Source organism: Lissotriton helveticus, chromosome 1_1 (assembly GCF_964261635.1).
Source record: "Lissotriton helveticus chromosome 1_1, aLisHel1.1, whole genome shotgun sequence".
Classification (NCBI taxonomy): Eukaryota; Metazoa; Chordata; class Amphibia; order Caudata; family Salamandridae; genus Lissotriton; species Lissotriton helveticus.
In genome coordinates this window covers 131,742,117-131,769,004 of record NC_136057.1, presented here as the reverse complement: position 1 = coordinate 131,769,004, position 26,888 = coordinate 131,742,117, and the positions used below count along the sequence as shown (strand labels likewise).

The 26,888-nt window shown below is 49.3% G+C and overlaps 1 protein-coding gene across 1 annotated transcript in view; it reads right to left on the bottom strand.

The window, feature by feature from the left end:
- Window positions 1-20,961, bottom strand: part of LOC144759934 (uncharacterized) — a 71,123-nt gene extending 50,162 nt beyond the window's left edge. The window contains exon 1 of the mRNA XM_078646509.1: window positions 20,773-20,961. The gene's annotated coding sequence lies outside the window, so the exon portion shown is untranslated. The remainder of the gene's footprint in view (window positions 1-20,772) is intronic.
- Window positions 20,962-26,888: the final 5,927 nt, after the last annotated feature.

Sequence of the window (26,888 nt, the reverse complement as noted above, 5' to 3'; positions counted from 1 at the left end):
ATTCACATCCACAATCACAGGGACCACTCGACTCGCACGTTCCCTCTTATCCAGCCAAGCAAGCAATTTCCCCGCCTTATCCCCCACATCATACAGACGTCCCTGCTGTTCCCTGCTCATCTCCTTTGCTGCATCATTCACCAACGCCCTATACTCGAGTTGTTTTAGACCCAAAAGGTGCAGCCTCTCCGGGGTGACCTCGGATTCCAACTCCCCCTCAAGAACAGTGATGTCATTTTCAACACGGACAACCTCCTCCCGCCTACGTCTCTTGACATTGCCAATCAAGGAGAGGGCGTGGCCCCGAATAACAGTTTTGTACGCTTCCCACAACGTGACAGAGGAGGACACGGAACCCACATTTTCAGCAAAGTATTGGTCAATCGTTTTAATTAGTTCCGCCCTAACTTTGGGACCGCGAAGATACCAGGGGTTTATCGGGGCCACTCTACCCTCCGGCCCCAAGTGAGCGTCCACTACCAACCACAGTGGGGAATGATCCGAGATACCCCTAGCTAGATTTTTCACCTCCCTTATGGAGGAGGCCTGGGAGGAGGGCATCAGCACATAATCAAGTCTCAAAAGACTGCCGTGGGCACCAGAGTGGAAAGTATATTGCAATTGCCCAGGATGAAGCAGGCGCCAGCAGTCGGTGAGCCCTAGAGCCTCCAAGAAGTCCCCCAACCAGGATTGTGACTTCGCGATTTCTCGGGGAGGGTAGCGATCACACAACCCCGACACTACAGAGTTGAAATCTCCACCCACTACAAGCAGACCCTCGGGGACTCCCAAGATCACTCTTCCCAGGTCCGCATAAGTGGTAGTTTGGAGACCCGGTGGCACGTAGACGGAGAGCAGGGTAACAACCCGTCCCTCCCAGTGCCCCACTATGGCAGCGTACCGTCCCCTGTCATCAAGGATGGTTTCGTCAACGGCAAGAGGGAGGGAGTTCCGAACCAGAATGCCCACCCCCCTAGAGCCAGAAGTGAAACCTGAGTGCGCGACGAGACGATAGCCACGCCTATTCATTGCATGGCACATATTGCCACGCAAATGCGTCTCCTGAAGCAAAACCACATCAGGGGACAACCGTCTCAACAGCTGCAACACCAAGCCCCGCTTGATCCTATCCCCCAACCCATTAACGTTCCAACACAGTACCTTGAGTCCCCTACCCCCCATCCCAGAGATCAACCCCATCCCCACCCCTCACCGGATGCGACACTGTACAAAAGGAGATCATCAATAATATGCCTTGAAGAAAACAATGAAACAGGAACCGTAACCCCCCAACCCCCCAAACAACCCTGTACATCATACCCCCCACCCCGCACCCCTGCGTAAGACTCAAAAGCCACCCCAACTTGCAGTGTGCCTGTCGCCCCAACATACAACTATTCTACGAAAAGTACCCCAGAGGAGGAAGACTCAAACACCCCCCCGCCCACACCCCAATAAGACAGTATAGTAGCAAGCAATAGTGGCATAGCACCAAACCACAGCCGAAAGTCAATACGATGAACCGGGAGCTGATTCCGCCCCCTATTCCTGCTCCACCGGGCCTCCCTCCGCACCACCGGAGTGTCTAGAGTGTCCAGAACGATCAGGCCCCGGAGGCAGCGTGTCGAGCCAATCACTCGCCGCCCCTGGATGATCAAAGAAAAATGTTCGGTCATTGTACACCACACGTAACCGGGCCGGGAAAAGCATGGCGTATTTCATGTCTCTAGTCCTCAGTCTCTTTTTCACCCCCTGGAAAACAAGTCGCTGTTTCTGAACCTGCTGGGTAAAGTCCGGGTAAAAGCTGACTGCAGTGTTCTCATAAGCCGTTGGACCAGATAGGCGTGACGCTTGCAGGATCGCATCCCTGTCCCGAAAGTTAAAGATCCGAGCAATGATGGGACGCAGAGTGGCTCCCTGCTTAGGCGGGCCACCCGGGATCCTGTGTGCACGTTCAACAGCAAAAAACTTGCTGAGGCCCTTGGGTGCTAGATAATTCAGGAGCAGGTCTTCCACCAGCAGGTCCACCGAGGATGCTTCCGAAGTTTCTGGGACACCAACCAGACGGACGTTGTTTCGTCTTGCACGGCCCTCAAAATCGTCCAGGCGTCGAGTGAGATAGTCACGGGCAGCTCGCAAGTTACCGACCTCTGCCTGTAAATCGGAGACGTCAGTAACAAGACTAGATGTCTGTAGATCGAGGGATTTGACCTTTTCATTGGTTTTCGGAAGGTCAGCCCTGATCAAGGTAACATCGATAGCGACCGTATCCAACTTGTGGGCTAAGGCCTCATACTGTTGACCCAACGTGGCCTTCATCCCGGCAATGGCGCCCATGACGTCCCTCAACGACAGGTCTTCATCCGTCGGGGATTCTTCTCCCACCGTGGCCGGAGATTTAGTCGATCCGCCCGGAGAGCCCTTGGCAAGGGTGTATCTGTCCATGACATTTGATTGCACGGAGCCCCCTCGTGTTGCCGGTCTGGTCTTGCGTTTCTCTACCTCAGGCTTGGTGGCCATCTTAGTTCGTGCGCCCCGAAGGGTAGTCTGAGACCTAGTAAAAATGGCTAAACTCGATGCGCCCGCAACAATGTAGAAACGAAGATGAGACCCAACCACCAGGTGATAAATAGCAGGAGGCCGGGTCGCCAGTTGGTGAATCGTGGTTAGGTTGAAAGCAGCAAGCCAGGGCGATCGAGACAAAGTCAAGTAGGTCTAAGAGCGAGAAACGAAACTGAAAGTAGACAACCAGGCAAAGGAGGCTTGCGTGATCTGTTGTTGTTCAATTACTGTCCGGCTGGCAGAGAAACCGAGCCCGGGGGCAGTACCATGGAGCAGGCCGGAAAAGTGCCAAAGTCCATATCTTCGGCTCCCGATGTCCAAATCGAAGTCCGAAAACGGATAAACGATCAGCAGGGCCGTGCCAGTAATAACCCGTCGTCCAAGTCAGGATAGGGTTCAGGATAGTCGGTGGAGGTGGCGAAGGTCCGGGAGCCCTAAGCTCACGCGACCATCTTGGGTGCGAGCTAAGCTCCTCCTCCCACATCACATTTTTTTTAGCTAACACTGGTCACCCGAAGTGCTCCCACCCCAAACTTCTCAACAATGATTGCCCCAATCTTTTGAAGTGATTCTGTTGCGGGTCAACTGAGACTTCTCAAGGCACGTGCTTGGCAGGAGTCCCCGTGTGTTCCTGTGGACCCATCAGTCTCTTCCTGCCAAGCCAAGAAGCTGTCTTACAGCATCCTTTCCTAGCGCTCCGCACACAGTACTGTAGTATCGATGTCAGTCCAATCCAGTAATCAAACAGCAGAGTTAGTATCACACACCCAGCACACTGGGGATCCACTTACGACAGGAGGAGAGTCTATTATTCACTCCTCGAAGGCAGCGGGACGCCTGCCAACTCTGCAATGCTAAATTGTAATTATCCGTGGCTTGTCAATGTGTATGTGAAGCTTGGCCATAGCAGTAGTTCATTTGTAAAGAAAAAATAAGCGCAGGGCTCTCGTCAGGAGGGAGCTTGCACCAGCCCATTTCTCCTGTTAGTGTCGCCAAAAACAGAACCAACTACTAACCATGAAAGCTAGGAGAGGATGTGGTGTAATAGCCGGAGCTACCGACTTCAGAGCTGGGGAACCAAGTTTGAGTCTGTGTGTCGGCTGTGATTCTGGGCAAATCACTTAATCTCCCAGTGCCTACCATGAATGTGTCCTCAACTGGTGCTCACACATTAGAAGTAGCCATGGTTCTTCCCCAAAGAGCTGGCTCCTCAGGGTGGAATTTGAAGATAGAGGCTGTGATGAAAGGCTGGTGGTTGAGGAGGGCTCAAAATGCACCAAGTAGGAAGAATGAAGACATCTGAAACAGACTTGGGTCTCTGGTATTTATTATGTCTAGAGTTCTTCTCTTCCCCCTGTGGCAGAAGCAATTGGAGGCTGGGGTTAGGACTGCAGCTGAGCCAGCACCCACTCCCTCCTCCTTGTGGTAGACCCAGTACAGTTACCACCTGTCCCCTAGCAGCAGTGCAGCTGGCAGGCCTCTTTCCCCTCTCGGATGTGGCAAGGATAGCATGAGGGTAGCGGGACAAATGCCTCCACAATCCATTGCGACTCCACAAGCCAGGAGCAGTGACAGGGCAGAAAAGTCACATGAAGACTGCTTCCAAGTCTCCTTCATGAACGCCTTAATGAACGTGGCTACCCTAAACGTTTGACCAAGAAGGCTAGGAAAAGAGCGTGGTTCAATCCCAGAGAAATATTGCTACAACCCAATGAACGAACTAAGAGTGAAGAACAACGCCTAATTTGTGTAACTACTTTCTCTTTAAAAAGAAATGCTATTAAGAAAGCTATAAATAAGCATTGGACTATGATCTCGGAGGACCTCAAAAGCAATAGCCTACCATTGCATTCTTTCAAGAAGGCCAAAAATATCCGTGACCATGTAGTGTGTTCATTCCTGGACAGCATGTCAGCACCAACGATCACTTCATTATGGAATTTTCCGCCTATTGTGGGCCATTTTAAGTGTGGCAATTGTAAGGCCTGTCCATCGACAATTCAAACCAAAGAATTTCTTCACAAGCAGCAACGCATCAAACTTAAATCACATACGAATTGCAACACCACAAATGTGATATACTGTATAACCTGCCCCTGCGATCTAATTTATGTTGGACAAACGAAACAACGTGTAAAAATGCGTTTTTTGCAACATTGCAGTCGTGTCAGATGTAAAGTAAATGGGGCCCCTTTGGTTGAGCACTGTATCAAAGAGGACCACTCACCAGAAACCCTCAAGTGGATTGTACTAGAACAAGTGCAACTTGGCCCTAGAGGTGGTAACATAGCTCCCATTCTCAGTGTTAGGGAACTCAAATGGATTGACTTTTTTGACTCTGCACGAAATGGCTTAAATGAATCAGAGAACAGTTTTGCACAATTGGCTTTTCTCTAAATCCTTTAATCTGTCTAATACATGGCCTGTGCCAATTCTAATTCTACGACTGTCTGTGAAAGAGCTATGTTGGGGAGGTACTTGCACGCATTCTGATTTAAACATCTGTCACTGTTATTCAAAAAATCCAACTCTTCATTGTCATGCGTTTGACCACCTTGCCAGGTAGGTTCACGCAAATGTAGTGGTGTGTTTTGATCTACTCGATCACCATTTAATTAATTCTGAATATCGTGCGTACACACCACGCATCCTGACCTACATGCATGTCACTGTTTTCCAAAAATCCAATTTCCATTGTCATGCGTTTAACCACCTTGTTAGGTAGGTTCACGCAATTGTGTTTTGACCCACTCATTCACCTTTAATAATTAATTTTCAGTATCGTGCTTTTACATTTGTTTTGAATAGTAAATATATGCACATGTGTTTATTATGGTGCGCACAATGTAAGTCATTATCGAGCTGTCCTGCACATTTTCTTGGGGTCTGATGGCACACGTTACCTAGCAACCTCCAGCGTCAGGTAGTAGTCCTTTCTCACTCCTTATTAGAAACGTAACCACGCCCCTTTTCTTGCGATACTTCCTGGTTGTGGGAGACCCGAACGCTCAGTTTCTCGAGACGACGCTAATGCCTCAGAGTTTCTGAAAAGCGGGTAAGCTACTTCCATGAAGCCCCCCCCTCTGGTATATCTGGGTAAGATAGGACTCGATAACCCATGACTTAATATAGTACTCATTAGTCCTTCTAATCATTCCCTTCTAGATACGGGCGCTGCAAGTACTTACTAATTAAAGCATCGAAACGACCTCAATGCCTACAAACCTTTTCTGAAAGGGTAAGCTCCCTCCTGTTTGGAATATTCTTTATAAGAAAGGACTCACTAACCCACGAATTAACCCGATAATCATCAGCCCCTCCATTCATTTTTTCTAGATACGGGCACTGAATTAACTTACCAATTTGGATTTTGAACATTGGAAACAAGGTAAATCGCTGCAAACCCCACTTGGTGGTGTTGGCTTTAATCTCTTTTTAGCGATGAACTTACCCCTAATAGAGTTTTTTCGCATCTCTAGATCCTTTACGAAGTGACTGGAAGTACACCTCACGCCACCCTACTTGCCGGTCTGGCAAGGTAACTATTCAATTATTTAACTGTTTTTCTTGTAAATAAGCACAGGTAGCCCTTCTGGCTCCTTTTTCCTGTAGTCCTCTCAGTGTATGTATTTTAATAATTTTGCCGAGTGGGTTCTCCACTATGGCTTAATAGGGAATCTCTTTAGATCCTTGAGCCTAAATAGTTTTTCCTATTCTTCTTTACCCTAGGAGGCAAGCCCACCGCCCCCCAATGTCCTGATGAAGACCCGTGTTGTAAGGGCGATTAATCCTACATGTCCTAAGGGTCGAAACGTAGACTACTCTCGCCTACCCTATCAACTCCTTTCCCTAGCAAGATATGTACAGCTATCTAGGAGTCTGATTGTAAAAAATGTATTGACATATGCATTGTGTTTTGTGTAGCTCTGATATATGGGGACCACTCCAGAAATATATACATGAATATTGACTTTGGCTGTATATTGTTGATTTTTGGTTCTATTACCTCATTTTCTCACCAATTCCTACACAGCACTCCCCTTCCCTTCTTCCCATGTGGGCGTGTAATATTGTGATAAAATACAAAAATTGTCGTGATAAATTCTTTTTAACCATAAATAAGCTTCAGTGCTTTGTGAATAAAAACATCGCATGTTTGGATTCGTTCTCTCTCTTCTTTATCTATATTGAGTATCTATATTGTATATAATTTGCTCTTTCAAGTCTGGGACCCCTCTGTCCATAACAACACTCCTTCATGAGATGGCAACAGAGCCAGGAGGCGAGCAAGCCTCTGCTGTATACCACCCTGCCTCTTTCCCGTACCAGCGGTGCCACAGTGGTAGACTCCTGTGCAGCTTGCAGGCCTCCCTATAGTAGGAGAAGTGCTTGGGTGACAAAGCCAGGGCAGCGAGCACCCGTCCATCATCCTTGGTACAGGAGTCGTACTGAAAAAATCTTCCCTTCCCTCTGAAGAAAAAAAAGTGCCAGCATCGCAGCGCCTGTGGTGCCAGTAACCAATTCTCGCCCTCTTTCGTGTAGCAGGAGCAGTGCCAGGGCCAAGGGGCCTTTGCAGTTAGCACTCATCCCTTCTCCTCGTTGCAGAACCTGCCCAGCCCCGTCCCTCTAGCAGGAGCAATGCCAGGGTGGCACAGCCTATACAGTTAGCACCCCCCCTCTTTCCTATAGTAGGAAAGCTTAGCGCCAGAGTAACATATACTGAGCACGCATCTCTGCTCTCCGTAGCAAAGGGAGTGTAGGAATGGCACTAGTCCCCATCCTTCCTCCGTGTAGCCCGAGCAGTGCCAGGGCGGCAGTCTGCCCAGCCTGCACCCACCCTTCTCTCACCTCCCTGTGGCTGGAGCAGTGACAAGTAGGAACGAATGAATTGAACACTTACTAAGAGCATCCTGGCGATCTAGGTAGGCAGAGCCTGTGCGTCCCTCACCACCACCCATTACTTCGCCCATCTCCATGTAGCGGTGGCAGTGCCAGCGTTTGGGGGGCTTGTGCTGATAGCGACCACCCCTTTCCCTTTAATAGGACCAGTGCCAGGGCGGCACAGCCTGTGCAGCGACCACCATCGCTCCTCCTCTTAACGGACGTGAGGGGTGAGATGCGTAGCTAACACCTCTAGCTACTCACTGTGGTACGAACACTGCCAGGGAGGCAGGGGAGCATGTGCACCCTACGCCCACCCACCTCCCCTTCCTGTGGCAAGAGCGTGGTGATGGCAGCAGAGCCGGCGCTACCCCTGCCTCGTGTAGCAAGAGCAGTGCCGGGGTGGGGAGGCCCAGAGGGAGCAGTGCAGGGTAGAGAGGCCCACAAGGACCTGTGCCGGGGTAGAGAGGCCCAGAGGGAGCAGTGCCAGGGTAGAGAGGCCCAGAGGGAGCAGTGCCAGGGTAGAGAGGCCCAGAGGGAGCAGTGCCCGGGTAGAGAGGCCCAGAGGGAGCAGTGCCCAGGTAGAGAGGCCCAGAGGGAGCAGTGCCCGGGTAGAGAGGCCCAGAGGGAGCAGTGCCCGGGTAGAGAGGCCCAGAGGGAGCAGTGCCCGGGTAGAGCGGCCCAGAGGGAGCAGTGCCAGGGTAGAGCGGCCCAGAGGGAGCAGTGCCAGGGTAGAGCGGCCCAGAGGGAGCAGTGCCAGGGTAGAGCGGCCCAGAGGGAGCAGTGCCAGGGTAGAGCGGCCCAGAGGGAGCAGTGCCAGGGTAGAGCGGCCCAGAGGGAGCAGTGCCAGGGTAGAGCGGCCCAGAGGGAGTAGTGCCAGGGTAGAGCGGCCCAGAGGGAGCAGTGCCAAGGTACAGAGGCCCAGAGGGAGCAGTGCCAAGGTACAGAGGCCCAGAGGGAGCAGTGCCAGGGCAGAGAGGCCCAGAGGGAGCATTGCCAGGGTAGAGAAGCCCAGAGGGAGCAGTGCCAGGGTAGAGAAGCCCAGAGGGAGGAGTGCCAGAGTAGAGAGGCCCAGAGGGAGCAGTGCCAGAGTAGAGAGGCCCAGAGGGAGCAGTGCCAGAGTAGAGAGGCCCAGAGGGAGCAGTGCCAGGATAGAGAGACCCAGAGGGAGCAGTGCCAGGGTAGAGAGGCCCAGAGGGAGCAGTGCCAGAATAGAGAGGCCCAGGAGCAATGCCAGGGTAGAGAGGCTCTGAGGGTAAGGTAAATTTATTATGTATAGTTAATTAAAACCAGTACAAAACATTTGCATTTAAAAAGATGTCTTAAAATGTAATAAAGATATGTATAGTCATTATGATCGTCATTATTGCAGTAAAAGACCAAATTTAGTTATCTGGCCGTCTTTCCCAGAGCCAGGGCGGCGTAGGCACTTGGGGCCCAATGGCCGTCTGCTAGGTGCCTGAGTCAATGGTCGCCAATGATTGTAGGTTTGGCAGTCCTTGCTCTATTATTGCCAAGAACTTGACGTATCTGCAGTTTAATTTGGTGTTAGCAGGGTTCAAGCAGGCAAGCACCGCTTGCCTTCGCAAATGGACCCTATTTGCTTGAACTGATCGTGTAAGAGCTGTCGGCGAGCTTGTCGAAGTTCTTCACAGAGACAGGTCATGTGGAGTATGTCTCCCTTTGCTAGATTGCAGAGTGGACAGGCTTCGTGACTGTTGCTCCTGAGCCATGGTGGTAGGTGCTCTCTGCTGGGCAGGATCCCTAATCTATATTTCAAGAACTTCAATTTTATAGTTTTTGAGTAGCCCTGATCGAAGTAAGCTTGTGATTTCAGGGATTTGTACGTGTTTAATGTCAGGCATGCACGATTTCTTTTTGCAAAGGTGGCCTTGTCCTCTGGTAGGGAAAGGGATTTGACATTTTTCCAAACTGCTTTTTTGAACGGGTTATTCCCCAGTTGCATGTCCCAGAGAGCTGATACTTTGATGGCCCCCAATGCTGCCTTCAGGTAGCAGCGTGCCTGGGATGCATCCCTGCTATGTATGTCTTGCCACAGCATCGAATTTAAAGTGTCGTTAGAGGCAGAACGGAGTTTGTGGCAGCAAATTATGTAAGCTCCCTGTCTGGCACGGTTTTGTTTTTGCAAACCAAACTCCAGCCTTATTTGTGCGGGCGAGGTGTGAGGCGGAAGTGAAAACAGAGTTCTGTATGCTTTTACCTGGGTGGTTTCTAGGTTCCTGGAGTCTCTTCCTCGTAGTGCCTCGCTGCCGTAGGAGATTGAGGGGAGCATCTTGGCCTGAATAACTTTCAGATATGGTGACAGAGTTGGCCCCGACTATTGATTGGCTAGGTTTTTCAATGCAATGGCGATCAAAGCCCCTTTTCTTTTTGTATCCTGCATCTGCTGGACAAATAAACCATCGCTGTCAAAAATGACCCCCAGGTATTTGTATTCGCGTGATGACTATTTTTTGGCCACCCAGAGTCCAGGACTTCTGTTGTTTGTTCCTGGCGTTGATTGTCATCGTGCGTGTTTTGCTCAGATTGATTTTTAAGTTGTTTTCCGTTGCATAGCTGTGCATTTCAATCAGCAGTTTCTGGAGGCCAGTATGTGTATGACTAAGAAGTACAACATCATCCGCGTAAAGTAAGTTACTTCGCTTTTTTTCCTCCCAGCCTCGGGGAATGGGAGTTGCATGTGTTGAGACGCACGCACCCTTGTTTTAGCCCTTTAGTGGTGCGGACTTTGGAAGACAGATGGGTGCCGCTTCCCAGCTTCACCTGCACTCATGTGTCGGAGTGGAGTAGCATCAGCATATTTAAAATCGGTTGCGGTATGCCCCATTGTGCTAGTTTCCACCAAAGCCTGCCTCTCTCGATATTGTCAAATGCTGCACTGAAATCGATGTAACACAGGTGCAGTGGCAGTTTTTTTGTTTTTGCTGCATCAATAATCAGAGCAATAGCCAGGATGTAGGTTGCTGTTCCAGAATTGTTTCGGAAACCAGTCTGGTTCAATGGTATAATGTGTTTTGAATCCGCCCATGACACAGTCTCCTCTAAAATGGTTCCCGTGAAGTATTTAGCCTCGTTGTCGAGGAGGGCTACTAGGCGATAGTTATTGGGGACCATTTTATCGCCTTTTTTGTGTATGGGGACAATTGTTGACCCTCTCCAAGAATCTGGGATTCTGTTTAGGAGTCTTATTTCCGTGAATAGAGGTTGCATTATGGTCACCCATTCTGTATTTTTTTCCTTGAACAGGGCTGGCGGGATGCCATTAGGACCTGGATCTCCTTCTTTCCTGCCCTTGCAGATCTGCTTTGTAATTAGGGCTATTTGCTGGGCCGCTGATGGTGCTGAAATTTCTTTGGGTTGGAGTTGTTCTCCCATGATGGGTAACGCTGGCCTAGTCATTGCGGGTGCTTGCTCTGAGGTGATGCTTCTTTGTGCTCCTGCCTGTCCCAGGGGATCATTAAAATGGCTGCTGAGATAGTTGATCCATTGATCTTCCCCAATGTGAGATCCTAGGTCCTTGTGCTCTGGGCGTAGGATCTTGTTCACTGTTTGCCAAAATCGTGAGCTGTTATTGCTTTTAGAGTCATATAATAGTTTCGCCCAAGCCTCGTTTTCTGTGTCTTTTTTATTTTCCATTTTGTGGGTTGAGTTCAGCCCTCTGATTTTTCAGTGTGGCTCGTAGTTGTTCGTTTTGGAGCGCTGATCTTAGCCTCCGTAGGGTCTGGTTTACAACTCTTTTTTGTGACCGTAGTTGTGTTCTTTGTCCTTTCTTTAGGCTGGGTCTGCTGTTCTCTATGCAGTGGTTGCCTTTAGGGGCGGTCTTGGTTGCCAGTTTGTTTAGCAGTGATTCTGTGTATTGCTCCCAGTGAAGGATGTGCCCAGCTGCATCTGGTTTTTGTGTGTTATATATTTGGGGGGCAGTTTCGGCCAAGGTGGTTGAATTGAGTGGCTAACATTTAATTCTTCTTTGATTGATTGAATAAATCCCTCCCAGTGTTTTGTCTGGCCTGATTGTTGTTGGCATCATTGCTGTCATATGGCATTCCTGAGGGCGATGGTCGCTTTCCCCATTCTGAACCCCTGGATGTGTGGAAATAGTGCCAAACTGGCAAAAGTATAGTCCAGGATGGAGCTAGCTGTTCGTGAGTAGAATGTATCTACTGGAGGGGAGTCAGTCAAAAATCTGCCGTTTAATGCCTGGAGATTTTGATGTTTTACGTCTTGGAGGAAAGCTTTGTGTTGAGGCTTTCGCCTGTTTGGAGGGAAACTTTGTGCTGGTATGCTGTAGATTTTGTTAAGAGCCAGTGTCTCTTTTTGTGATGATGAGCCGAGTAAGTTTTGATTGAAGTCCCCTGACAAGATAAGGAGTGGGTTCTCAATTTGAGTGACGTGCTCCGCCAGTTGGTTTATGATGTTCTTCGAGTCTTTGACTCTGTGTTTGGGGTGAACATATGCGTTGACAAAGCATACTTCTTCTTTAATACCCAGCTGTAGTTTGATCTTTACTGAAAAGGTTGAAGATGTGGATGAGTCCATTAGGACCGCCGAGAATATTGTTGTAGTAGATACATATGTTGCTAAACCTCCTGATTGATGTCCAAATCTGTTGGTTCTGACCGCTGCTGTTGAGAAGCAGGTGAAGCCCGGGATGTGTTTTATACCTGAGAGCCAGGTTTCTTGTAACATTACAATATCAAATAGGGAAATATACTTTAGAAAATCCGGGTCGTCCATTTTTTGAGTTTAGGCCATTTATATTCCAAAAGCAAATGGCTAGTGCCCTTCCTCTGATGTTTTCTCCACTTTGTTGATGGCGTCATACCTCTTCGGGGCATGTAAAGATCGTTCGGGACACGGTTTCTCTTGTTAGTGCATGGTTTAAGTGAGATGCCTCCCTTGCGCTGGATTCTATCCGATCCCCAATACTGCGTGTGTTCTTGTTTGGCGGGCTACCTCGCAGGGACTTAGTGATGGAGAATGTGCGGATCTGGAGATCCTTTGAGGATGGGTTGCGCCTGCCTATTGTGGGCACTGGCTCGGAGCCAGTTGTCAACAGAGGTCTGTCCATTGGTCGCTGCCACGGGCTGTTCTCCCTTTTTTTCGGTGAGCTTCCCAGGGCACCCCTGAGAACACTGGAGGTGTTAGTCTGTTGCATCTCTGATTCTGGACTGACTCTCCTCAGGAGTGGAGAGGGATAGGCTGGTCTTTGTAAAGGGACCAGCTTAATGCCCCAGGTCTTAAATTGCTCTGCTTCTGATGAAATTAGATCTGCAATGCTGCTGGAGGACCAAGTCGTCCTAGTCGCCTCCTGGCTTTTTGGAATTGAAGCGGGCAAGAATTCAACAGAAATTAAATCCTTGGAGCTTATGCCCTCCAGGATTGGGATGCATTTAATCAGTTTAAGAATGTTTCCTCGATTCAGTACGTCCTGCCGCCCTTGTGATCTGTATTCCGGGTAGAAAACCAGGCTCTCTGTTGGTTGTTTTTGGCTTCCTTTTGCTTGTTGTTTTGTAGATGTATGGTGAGCATGAACTCCTGAGCCAAGGTCAGGCAGAGCTATGTGTGATGCTGAGTTTCTGCCGACACTTGGCGTGTTAGAGCTGTGGATTATTGCTTTAGTTGCTGTTGGATGCTTGAGTATTGTTTGCGTCTCTCGTGGCCAATTTGCCTTTGGGTGCTCTGTTTGGCTAGGGGCAGAATGAATAGTCGTGGTCGTAGTCAGTGTGACTCTAGTTTGTGCATCATGAGATTGGCTTGACGTTAGGCCGGTGGTTCTTGCCCTGGCCTCCTGCTTGGCATTTGGCGCGGATGGTTTCTTATTTGCGGCTATTTTTAGAGCATCTTGGTTGATGGACTCGGCGGAAATGTCCCTTTGATGGGGGGGCCTCCCTGTTTGGCGATGTTAGGACTGCCATTTGGCATTCGGGGGCCAGCTCTTGGTGTGCTAAGGTCCTGGTGGGTTGTGTGTGCTGGCTGGTATTTATCGCCGCTATTCTGTGTACGTCTGATTGACCGATTAAATCATCGGCCGATAGAATTTGGGGCCCGTGACCTTCTCGAAACGTCGGGCTGCCGTTTGGCTTTTGCTGCTGGATTTGGCTGGTGGAAGCTAGAATTTCACCTTCTGTGGGATGGGCGTTGTTTGTGCTCTCCATGCGTATTCTGGTAGTGCCAGAAAAAATGGGAAAGAAATTTGCTGTAGTTGTAAGAGATTTTTGCTTACGTCCTTTTCTTTTTTGTTGACGCCGTTGTTTTGCGTTGAGTTTTTTTGGCGACTCCAATCCCTTCTGGATAGCTTCCTCGTTTGCGTGGGCATTCTGGACAGTTGAATTTGTGGCAGGTGGTTTACTGGTGATGTTTTCTTCTTCAAGTGTAATAGGGCCCATTTCTTTAATTTCTTTACCTCTGTGTAGGGTCTTTATGTCACCTATTAGATCGGTTAGCATTGAAGGCAGTGTAGCTAATTTGTCTACTGCCTGGCTGCAATTGCAACTTAGGTAAGTATTTGTTTGTGCTCTTAGTATCAGGTTATTTAGATTGCCCAGCTTGTCGTCAATGCCCGCTGTGAAGACTGCCAGTGTGTTAAGGAGGTTGAGTTGAATCTCCATTTTGTCTGATTGATATTGCAGAGCATCTACTGCTAGCTGGATTGTGTTTAGAAGTGAGCTCCAAGTTCCGGTATTGTGGTCTTTTCCCCGCTCTTTCTCGTTGGCGATGTGAAGGATTGAGGTATGGACAGTGTTGTTGTTGACTGCCAAAGGTGAGTTAGGGGAAAGCGGATCTGTGTAATCTGGTTTGTCGGTAGCTAGCCTGTATTCCCATTCTTGTTTATTGGGGTGAGGCAGTGTAGCCCTGCCTTCGGTTTCCCGGCTGGGGTTGTGTCGGCTGGATACCACCCTGCACGAGGAGCTTGGAGTTGAGCCGCGGTTTCCCAGATCTATAAGTGGTAAGGCGCCTGTGCCTGCCGAATGAGAATTGATTGGAGGACTGTGATTAAGACTCCTTGAGTGTATGCCCTGCACCAGTTGTGTTTCCTTGGGAGTAGCCGATGAGGTTATCTTTATCGATCTCGGTGTCTGTGGGCCAGCTCTGGATTCCCCTGTATTTAGACGGGTATCTAGGGGATCCAGTTTGTCTAGTTTGTCTGGTTTGTCTACTACTTTCGCTTCTGGAGAAGATTTTGGGTTGGCTATAATCTCGATCGGTGAGGGCCATGGGATGCAGCCGGCTGAATGAGCGGGTGATGACTGCTGTGTGGAGGTTGAGTCGAAGGGTTTTCCTATTGCAGGTGAGGTCTCCAGGGACTCGAAAGATGCACTTACGCTTGTGGTCCTGTGCTTTAAGGTGCCACGTTGGTGAAGGTCGGCCATGACAGTAGCCGTGGAGGCTCCTGGGGCCAGGGTACTTGTATTCGTTTCGCGCAGAGGTGGACATGTTGGCCCCAATGGCGAGGGGAGCACTGGGGATTGCAGCCCTTGGAGATGTTTGTTGCTCGAGCATATGGCTGAACCTGCATCCTTTAGGAATTCGAACTTTGTGTAAATTTTGGGTTGATGAATCTTTTTTACAGTATGCAGCTTGTTGGCCGGTGTCCCTCGGAGCAATGCCATTGGTGATCCCTGCTTTTTTTTGGTGTTGATCGGCCCCGATGCTGTCTCGGTTACGGAGAGAGTCGGCTCCATACCGGTAGAGGAAATGGAATTGTCTATGTCCGTTTTCTCGTTTCCCTTTTTTGTCTTTGTTTTTTGCCCTGGCTTGTGCTCCGGTGACCCCCTAGTCCTTCCAGACCTCATTCCATATGTGGGCCCCAAGTCTCTGGATGGGCTCAGTATTTCTTCTGCGTCTTCTTCGTGTAGAGTTCTTGTTCTTCTTCCGCACTCCAGCGCTACCCTGTTGCTCGGTTCTCTTGATCTCCTCCGCAGCTCCCCACTGTTGGTCTGTTAGTAAAGTGGTGGTTGAAGCAATTGGGGAGTAATCGGGTACCTTTACCCTATTCCTTGCTCCCCCTTGTGCTACTATTGCTGCCGGTGGTAAGAAAGAGATAGAAGGGGTGGAGGGGGGGTCGCAAAGGGGGAGCTGGCTGGTTAATTGTGAGCGGAGCACGCCGGGGGGGCGCGCTGGTCAGCCGAACCTAGTCGGACTGCCTGTCGGTCAAACCCCCGGGGCTCTTACTTTGCGGCAGCCTCTAGCGGCTGCCGCGCTCGCGTCTCGCTCTCGCCCTCCCCCCGAAGCCTTGATTCTTGTGAGAGTCCTGTGAGAGCACGTTGTTGGATCTCACCGCCTCACCTTTCCTCTTCCTCCTCCTTTCTGCCAGGTAGGCGGGGCAGAGCGTGTTTCGGCGGCGTGTTTTCGGCAGTGGCGGCGTCTGTAGCTAGGGTCCCAAATTGCAGGTTACAGGTCGCAGAGAGGGAGCTTAGTGATCCGCCAGTGGGCTCTCGACCCCCGGTAGTCTCCCAGTGGCGGGCGTCAGCGTCAGCTTTCCGCCGCGGCTCCCCCCGCTTCACCTTCACCTTGCCCAGCACTCGCCACCACGCCTGCTCGCTCCTTGCTCGTTGCTCGCTCCTCGCCGGTTGCTCCTTGCTCCTCCCACAGGAAAGTGAGATAGAGACTGGAGAGGCTCTGAGGGAGCTGTGCCAGGGTAGAGACCCCCAGAAGGAGCAGTGCCAGGGTAGAGAGGCCCAGAGGTAGCAGTGCCAGGGTAGAGAGGTCCAGAAGGAGCTGTGCCAGGGAAGAGAGACCCAGAAGAAGAAGGGCCAGGGTAGAGAGGCCATGAGCTGCTCGCGTCTCTCCCTCCGCCCCGTAGAAGGAGAAGTGCCAGGGTCGGACAGCCACTACAGCTAGAGCAAAGCCCTCCCTTCTTTAGCTGGAACAGTGTCAGCTAGCATATAAAGCTAGTAGGTGCCATCACTCCTCCTTTAAGGATATGGGGGATGGAAGAAAGGGCAGCAGACAAACCAACCTACTCCCGGTGGCAGGAGCACTGCCAGGGCAGCTGAGCCTGTGAAATTAGCGCCCACCCTCCTCCCTGTGTGAGCATGGCAGCGTCAGTGCAGCCAGGCCCCATTCCTCGCCCATGTGGCGCAGGCAGTGCCAGGATTGTGGGTCTTAAGCCGCTAGTGTGATCAGTGCACGTCCAGGGTGGCAGATCATGCACAGCTCCCTCCCTGAGAAGAGAGACAGTGCCAAGGTGGCAGTGCGTACATCACTAGCACCCAACCCTCCTCGCAGTAGCAGGAACAGTGCCAGGGCAGAGGTTCATGGGACTGATGTCACCAGTTCCGGGAGTCTCTCCCACCACAGATGGCCCAGACCCCGGCACAGCAGCAGCTGCTCGAGCCAGCCTTGGCAGAGGAAGAGCTAGAAGAGGAGGCTATTGGGAGGGGGGAGAGCGGGTGAGATCTGTGAAAACAGGGCACAGACCAGAGTCCCCTCAACGCACGTGCTCATCACAAGGCACAAACAAGGCAGACATGGGGACGGGCGGGGCAACCCTCCAGGTATTATTGTTATTGCCCACCTCCGCCACAAGGGGCGCAAAAGAAAGCGATAAACAAGAGCTCCCTTTAAATGACAACACCCAAGCGAAGCAGCCAATGAACAGGGAGCAGATCAGCACCTGGAAGAGCAGTTCAACAGCAGGAAACACTTTGGGCCTGTAGTGCCTGGGAAAGTCAACAGTAGTTTGCTGCTTTCTCAGGGGGGAGATATGGTTGAGTAGCTACATTTTAAGTTGTCAGAACAAGTTGTGATAACAGCTGTCTCAAATTGTGTGATCTTGGACAAAGCAATGTTGGCTTCATCACCCAAAATATATATATATTTTGTTTTGCAGTTTTATATAGTGCGAACTTGACCTGCACCAAATCAGGTATCAGAGCGCTTTACATAGCACTAGTTACGTTACACGAGGACACACATTCATTTTTGTTAGGCATGGGGAGATTAAGTGATTTGCCCAGAATCACAGGATGTTTGGCTTGAACCCAGGTCCGAGGTCGAGCGCCCTAGCCGTTAGGCCAATTCCTCTCCTCTTTTAAACACGCAATACTGCGAAGTTTTAACAATCTTTGGATGTATACCTGCGGGGTGCATCCAGCTCCCCAGGGGCGCGCTTCAGGTCTGCGTCCCTCTGCTTCTTTGGCAGGCCTCACATGCCGCGAACCTCGCAGGCCAGGGCCGGGCGCAGGGTTTCCTTGGGGAGAGTCATCAAGGTAGGCTGCCGAGAGTGAGCATGAGGAGCGCACATGTGAGGAAGGGGTCTGCCTCCTGACTTTCACCCTAGCAGATCTCCTCTGGGAGGAGTGGCGCCCTCCAGCCCTTTCTCCGTCCGAGACATCACAAGTTATGAAAAGCTTAACAAATCCTTTGTTTGGGCTCATTAAAGATGGATTTTAGCAGGGTCAAGCAATGTAACGCATGCACTTCTTTGCTGCAAAAGCTCTGCCGGTGGAATTAGGTCTCCTCCTGTGTAGCGCATGCGCGTTGCATAGGACGAGACCTAACAAGCATTGGAATAGCCAATAGGTCTCACCTTTGGGACTTTATAAGTGTTTAGCCATACAACGGTTGATGTTGTTCCACCAAGGATATTGTGTTGCATAACTAAATACTTATAAGGTTCCAAAAGCGAGAGAGAAGGGCTGGGGCAAGAGAGAAAGAAAGAGGAAGAAAGAGAAAGAAAGAGAAAGAAAGAGAAAGAAAGAGAAAGAAAGAGAAAGAAAGAGAAAGAAAGAGAAAGAAAGAGAAAGAAAGAGAAAGAAAGAGAAAGAAAGAGAAAGAAAGAGAAAGAAAGAGAAAGAAAGAGAAAGAAAGAGAAAGAAAGAGAAGGGCTGAGGCAGGGAAGGGACAGATAGGAAAGGGGGCTGAAGTAGTGGAAGGAGAAGAGTAATGAGGCAGAGAAAGGAGGGAAGGAGAGAGAAGGGCTGAGGCAGGTAAGAGAGAGAGAGAGAGAGAGAGAGAGAGAGAGAGAAGCACTGGGGAAGAGAGAGAGAAGGGCTGAGGCAGGGAAGAGAGAGACAGAAGGGCTCAAGTAGGGAAGAGAGAAGGGCTGAGGCAGGGCAGAGAGCGAGAGAAGGGCTGCAACAGGCAAACAAACCACCACAATGGTAGCAGTGAACACAAAATACCCGCAATATCTCCAAATGAAGATGGTCAGTATTGGAATAAGGTGAGGTCCGGACTGATGGTGCAACAGAGGACACTCCTGCAACCATAAAGTGTCTACAGGGGGAATTGAGAAAACAATCCCCAATATAAAATATCACACATGTTTGGAGCATGCAGCAATGTTGTACAGACAGTATATCACATCATGTGGTAAAAAAAAAGTTATAAAATATATTCACAAAACTAAAATGTACAGTAAACCACAGCAATGTATGTACGAATCTCATATATGAAAATACAGCTATCCCATCCCCTTTCAAGTTCTGGCCAGATAACTTGAAGTCATTAAAAAAAAAGAGTATTTGTAAAGCACATACTACTCACCCAGGGGTCTCAAGGCGCTGGGGGCTGTTTTGGAAATTAAGTGAACTATTGCTCAGAGTCACATTGTGCTGAGCTGAGCTACCACCGAAGCCGGGGATCTAACCGGGAGCCCTGTGCTCTGAAGTCAGCTGCCCTGGCTGCTACACCACATCTCTCAAAGGGTTCTGTTGTTTTCATTGCACGAATACAGTCAGGGAGACAGGATGATTATCATCTTGCGCAGTGTGATAATGATGGACACAACTGCTGGTGAGTGTGGCATTACCACCTTCCAACACAAACTTACAGAACTCGTCGCTCTTTACACATTCATGTAACCTACAGGACACCTGTCCGCCACATGCCCTTTCCCAACTCTACCATTGCCCATCACCAACACATTCAGTTGACCAACAGGCATCTGGGAGGGTTGAATCTAACAGGTGAAGTAGAAGCGACAAACAGCACCGAGGCAGACTAGAGGCGAGTGAACACAGGAAGTACAACAAGCCCACAGACCAAAATCATGGATCAGACAACGCAGGCATGGCAGGTGCGTTGTTTAAGTCTGGGACAAGACTCATTGTAAACACGAGGGCAAGGGTCCACTATCCATTAACTTAATCTCGCCATCGCCAGACTAAAGTCCCATTTGTCTGGGGCCTCTGCACTGCAGGTGTTCACATACCTCGTTATTAACATCACCAATGATGTGTTACTGGGGCTGTTTATAGAGAACACCTTCTCCTTCCTAAGTGCTGCCACATCGAGGATCGCGGGCACCTTTGCAATGCAAGAGTGCATGCGGCGCTCAAGGCTTACCAGTCCCCCCCCAGCGGCAGCCTTGATCTAGGATGGCGACTGCCACAGAGGATTTACCTTGGGTAGGACGGGGGATTGATGCACTCGTTAGCATGTCAGATGGTGTCTGTCAGTGTATAAGCATATTTTCCGAAACCGAGACTCCAAATTTTCCGATGAAAAGCACAAAAAAAAATGAAAACTTCACTTCGAAACTCAAACGGACCCGTTCCTCTCGGCAGACATTTTAAATAATATACGCGCCCCGCTCTCTGATAACGTAGTAGTCTGACAAAAATAAAAAAAATAAACTCAATGTATGGCCTGTTTTTCCCTCAGTCAGGTAGATGGCTGTAAACATCGTGAGATGGTCGAAACCGCATTTCATGGTAATCGTGGAACCACTATTTTGTGTCATCATAAACTGACAACTTGGGCTGCAGTAGGTACTGCAGTGTAATATGAGAACGCGGTAGTCGATCACGCTGTGAATAATGCACTCAGTGACATACTAACACGGGTATCCTAACAGGAAGCGCGTCACTTGAGCGGGTCCGACACTGGGTGTCCTCCTAGCGAATTGTTATAGCGCCTGGAAGGAGAGAGGACGCAAGGCCGCAAAAGCACTGGCGACAGCTGCATGAGGAGGGGGAAGGAGCACCAGAGGGAGTCGATAAATTAAATGGGACTGAGCAGCTGCAGAGGATTACGGGGAGGCAGGGTCGGAGAGGTCCAGTGAAATAGGCGTGCTCAAGCTATTTAATTTCCCACCAGGTGGTCTTTTCCCTCCAGATGTCCGCCGGTGACCAGACTGAACGCCCATAGGCTTCGCTGAACACCTGGCATCCCCACTTTTCTCGTCACACACAGAAGTATCTCACCTCACAACAGCCCCCTCCCTTGTTTCACCAGCCGCCCACACCTCGGCTAATAATGACCTTTCTCTCCTTTACATGATCGATTCATATCCCTCCATCCCTCTCACCTCTGGCTCAAGCTCTCCGTCTTTCCTCCCTGTGTCCCCTCCATCCCTCTCACCTCCGGATTCCAGCTCTCCGTCTTTCCTCCCTGTGTGTAGACTCCGCAGCCCGCTCTGTTGTTTCTCCGTCCCTTCCAGGCAGTTCGTGCGTTTCACGCCTCTCCTTTCTCCCGCCTGGAAATCCGTTTTGCGTGCCAGGCCTGGCTCTCGTCATGCATTGCTGTTTTAGGTGGCGTGCGTGGCATGTTTAGATTTATTTTTGCGTGCCAGGCCTCTGTTTCGGGTTAGATGTGCGTACCAGGCCTCGCTCTCGCTGTCCACTGCTCTGCTCAGTGGAGTGTGCGCCATGTCGCCATCTTTAGGGTTAGTGATTCTAATTGACAATAATCGAGGCGAACAAAGGAATTGGATTTTCTCTAAAATGTTGTATTGGTGCCGAAACGATAACGTGTGATGATGTAAACACTGAGTCTTGTGTGGGAGTTCCTTTGTTCGCCTCGATTATTTGTCAATTAAGTTCACTAACCCTAAACATGCCACACACGCCACCTAGAACAGCAATGCATAGCGAGAGCGAGGCCTGGCACGCAAAACGGATTTCCGGGCGGGCGAAAGGAGAGGCGTGAAACGCACGAACTGTCTGGAAGGGACGGAGAAACAAACAACAGAGCGGGCTGAGGAGTCTGGATACATACAGGGAGGAAAGACGAGAGCTTGAGCCGGAGGTGAGAGGGATGGAGGGATGGAGGGATATGAATAGATCATGTAAAGGAAATAAAGGTCATGATTAGCCGAGGTGTGGGCGGCTGGTGAAACAAGGGAGGTTGAAGTGTGTGACGACGAGAAAGTGGGGCTGGAGGAGAGAATGGAGCCTGAAGGGGTTTGGGACACAGGCATTAAAATGCACAGTGAGCGAGGTGGTGCTTTTCAGCGACGAAGCGGCCGAGAGCTTAGGAAGGTTTGGAGTTGCAGGTATAACAATATATATATATGTATATATTTTTCACATTTGTAAAGTGCAAACAATCACCCGTAAGGGTCTCCATAGCTGCCAAGGTTGTGGATCTCTATGTGTGACATTTTCATAATTTCAGTGTAATTAAGAGTGACATTTCAGTGACAATGAGTGACACTTTCTCGCAAGCAAAGTCAAGCAATGAAGACAAGGGAAACATATAAATATCAGAAATGATACCCATTTGAGCAACAAGAAACTCCAAGATCTTAAAACTGCTCCAAAGCACCAGACATGGAGGTAGTAATCTAGTGCCCTTGTAACCTAAGAGGCGACCACCCAACATCATCATCCATGAACAGTGAGTTACATCATAAATGCTGGTCTCCTTAGTGAGCACCCACTCTGAAATGCAGCTGCCTAATCGCGCCACTCTGCCATTAATGCGTCTGACACACATTCAGGGTGGCTGCTACTTACTTGTTCAACACTTTGCAGCAGGCGCCGTGACTGTGTCTGCAACTGCCTTCCTAATATTACCAAATGTTTGTCCCCGATGTAGCTCGATTGGTCAGTGTGTATTATTTACGTATGGAACAATGTAAGTCTATCAGCCAGGAATTTCACATATATATTTTGATGTCAAGGTATAATAATGTTATTTGTCTGTTAGATCATCTTTTCACAGGAAATCTCTATCTGGTTTAGGCAGGACTGTAATATCTGGACCATACATGGTTTGAGTCACTATTCCCATATTGGCATGTTTTAAAAAACCTGTGAGTGGTAATGTATAAAATGATTCGGCATGGTGTCAAAGTCGATGGCTCTCGATATGGCAACACACTGTGCACATAAACGTATGTGAGAAGAATGAGTTAAAATTTAAAATAATAGTAACATTACTTTGGCTAGGGCAAAACTGCATTCTTAAAAAAGAAATCTATCGTAGCAGTTCGTGAAACAAAAAACAATGAACTGTTTCATGCATTTTTTCCTAGGAAGCACGGCTCCATAAAATATACAGGATCTAAGTTTTTCATACCATAAAACTTGTAAAACTTGTCAAAATTCGATTCCGAATACCTTAACCAGGTGCTCCAGTTCCCCAAATCAGTTCTCCGTTTCTTGCAGCCTGCACACATTTTACTTACAAAGTGTACTCTTGTTACTTACCATGTCAGGCTTGGTTTCCTTTTCAAGAAATAACCATTCAAGGCAGGAGCCAGACTCCTCAGGCCCCGAGCAACTGACTCCCACGGGCAACAAACATTTCTGTTTGGCGCCCTCCTCCTCGGTCCACTGCAGGATAGTCCGCTCTCGGTTGGCGGCCTGGTCAGTGTGACAAGTCTGTCCAGTGCTGGCAGCCCCTGGCTGCTGCACAGCTGGGTGACGCTCAGGCACAGAGTGCGCTAGAGAGGGAGACTTGGACCCCAGGCTCGGCAATTTCGGATTTGCAGCAGGTGACGGCCATATGACGGGGCCACAGTGCGGGCGGCCAGGTTGATGCAAGCAGCAGCAGCGTTGCTTAAAGAGAACCATGATTATGATTGTGGTCTGGTCTGTGCACAAACCCAGCAGCTCAAAATCTCCTCGGCAACAGGACATGACGTCACCCCGCAGCGACACGGCCGGGCGGCCAGATTAATTACAACCTGACTGGCAGAGTGGCGCCGGGGATTAATATACATTGTAGCAGAACAGTGAGCTGCCTGCCAGCGTCCCGTAGTTTAACTGCGGGCACACCAAGCCAGCACAAGCTGTGTGTGCAGGCCAGGGGCGACGTGCTGATAGCTGCCACACACTTCAGTTTAAGGCAGCACTTCAGCAGACACATAATGTGGAATGCATCGTATGCGTGACAACGCATTTCAGTGCGGTGATGCGGACCACCACACTGAAATGCGTTGGTGTCACACCTGTTGCGTGATACTTGGCAGGACTGGGTCTCCAAGCGCTGGGGGCCGTCAGGAAGATTAAGCAAGCTATTGCCCAGAGTCACATGGTGCTGGGCTAATCTGGCGCCGGGGATCGAACCGTGATCCCCAGATTCCAGCGTCAGTCGCAAAGGCACACACGTGCGCGCCCCTGCTCGCTCCATCGTGCGCGCCCCTGCGTCGCTGCTCGTGCCCGAGCCAATACTCCACAAAGTAATACAACAGATCGCCTACAGCGCAAGCGCTGTTTAGGCTTGACCTAAAAATTAAAGAGCAGAAAAGTGATGTTACAAATCTATCTATACGATTTTGTTTAAAGTCTTCACTGTGGCGCGAATTCCGCCGCCGTGCTGGACATACCAGTCGCGGTCGTTGCTCGGACGGCCAGCGGGCGTCGTGCGCACACGCCCACCGTGACTCCAGCCGTCACGAGCATGGAATAGGTTAAAGCAACAACTGGTCGGTATTTTTAGGTCTCGCCGCACTTTGCGAGGCATGCAATATACAGTATAGTGGGGGAAGCTCTGCCCACATTGGGGCAATCATTGTTGAGAAGTTTTGGGTGGGGAACACTTCAGGTGACCAGTGTTAGCGAAAAAAAATGGATTTGGGTAAATAGTTTGGTGCTCCCTTTTCAGAATAGCTTTGAATTTTATTACCCATTTTCTGCTCATTCAAGCCAGCAAGATTACAAAATATATTTAATGATGTCAATATCAATTTTGGATGGGGTAACAAAATCCTTAGGATGGTACTCGGTAGAGAAAGAGAGGCAGAATCTGAGGTAGAGGTTGGTCTACAAAGGATGATGAAGTAGCTCATCCACTACACACCAGTTTCTCAACCGGACGAAGAATTCAAGTGTTGAGAGTTGGCAGTCTTGGGGATCTGCTCTGACAGCACGGGAGGGAGCCATATGCAAGGAGTACCAGTAATTGGGGCTGGGTGAGCTATAAGATAGGAAAAAGAGTTTGAGTAGGATGTAAGGCAGAACAGAGGTTTAAAAACATGTTGAACTATTTAAGATATTTATACAAGAACGTTATGCCAGGTGGCAGATTGTGCCCACCTCCACAATTTCTCCAGTATATTTCATATTTGTCCACAACCCACATTCTACACCAGCAAGCAAAGGGGCATTCCACAGTGCCTGTTAATTATTGTTGCAGATGCATGGTTTTGTGAAGATTAATGTATTTCTTCTTATTGTAATTCTCCTTGAAAAGGATCGTGTTACCCGAATAACTTGATAAGCATGATCTTTTTCATCATAAATCTGACCTAGACTTACTTAGGTTGCAATCCAAACTACCACATATAACACTTTTAGGTACATTTTTTTTTTTACAGAAAACACATCCGCTACAATACTCTACAACATAGCACCAACTTCTAAATAAACACTTACTGTCCTAAAAAGGAGAGCTATTGGCTATGCCAATGCTTGTTTTTTTGTTTGTTGTGCTTGCAGGGGGCCAGGATGTTGGTGCAGGTGGTGACCCATTCATTGAAGTTTTTGATGTCTTCCACTAGGATGTTGGTGTGCTTGGGGAAGCGTTTGGAGAGTGCAGCAGCCCAGTCCTTCTCTGAGATGTTCTTCCAGCAGCAGCGGCCTTTCCAGAGGTGGTGGACCTCAAAAGGGTGCTGTCTGTTCAGGAGATAGGGTTTGGTCCCTCTGAAGATCACCTTCTTCAGATAGCAACCGTTGTATCCCCTCCGGTTAATTACTTGATGTCTGGAATACTACGTGTAATACACATCCAGTCTCCTGTGATCCCATACGCTTTACCAAGAGACTCAAAAAGGCCAAAGTGTACTCAAATCACACAGAGAGTGGATAGTTCCAATGCTTTGATGTGACTGGCTGTGATGGCAGCAGATTATTCTTCTGGATACCACTGTGTTCACTTGCACCCCTAAGGGGAGTGCTGCTGGATGAGGGTGAGGAGGACCTGTGTGTCTGTCTGTTTGTTTGCTGTTACCTGCTGGCTGTCCTGGGTCCCTGGTGTACCTGACAACATGACCATTTCTATTGCTTTGCTCCCCTACCTGATACTGGAAGAAGGTGGTGGAGGTGGCGGTTGGGGAGGGGGTGGGTCTTGGCATCACTTCCATTGTAAGAGCTGTTTTCCTCTGAGTTCAGTGACATCCAGCTTGCTCCATTTTCTTACAATTTGAGCTCTGTGACTTTATCAGTCAAACGCCAGTTGAGAAGAAGGTGACCTAGAGCAGTTCTGACTTAACTGACCTTTGAACTGCTCAGCCCGGAAAGGAGCAACACTTGAATGGAAGAAAGCTCTGGAAGATCTGCACGATGCACCTCCTGCCTGAAGGTGGCTGCAAACCGGTGAACCTCCAACAAACCACAGGCTCCTTCCAACCCAGCTGGCCTCAGTGCAACAACAAGCATCATCCAGGGCAGTGGTGCTGTAGGAACACATTTTCTGTTTGTGTTTCTGTGACCACAGGTGTCCTGACACTCGTGATCCAAGAATAGACTGATAGATCTGAAACAGACAAAGCACAAGCCATCAGGACTGCATGGTAGTCCAGGCTGTCCTGAAACAATTATGACTTTACAATGGGAAGGAATGAGTTGAGGGGCCAAAGATAGCTCAATTTGTATACGCTGCCTAAGTTAACAAAAGGCCCCCCGCTCACATCTAGCCCGCTGGAAGGAAATAATATGATGCAGGGCCTGGGCGCTGGATTGCGGAAGCGACATAGGAGTGTGGGGCACCAACACGTCAGCCAATGAGGTTGGGCTGCCTTTGCACTCTGTAATAGACCTGATGAGTAAGACAGAGAATTTGAAAGTGGATCCGTTTTTTGTCTGGAAACCATTGAAGGAACTTGACATTTCTGCATCCCTAACTCTAGCATTATTGGTATATTGTGACTACATTGTAGTCTTCCCAATGCAGTTTCCAGCAAGCCGAGGTAGAAAATAAAGGCTCTTACCCTCTCCAGTTGTTTAGGGCAGTGGTGCAATGGCAATATCATATCATGATCCACTGTTGTAAAATGCAAGAAGAGCAAACCTTTTGATTTTAAGGATGGAAAGTTAAATGTGGTGACCAGGTTCTTAATCTTTTCAGCTACATCTGGCATGGGACAGTGGTCCAACATCCCAGCTGAGGTAGTTCCACCAACGACAAGAACTTCTGTTTTATCTCTGTTCATCTGAATACATTTAGTAGTCCTCAGGACATGAATGACTGTCAAGCAGACCCCAGGTGACGGATGGAATTGTCAGAATCCTGGTCCAGTGTAAGGAAGAGCT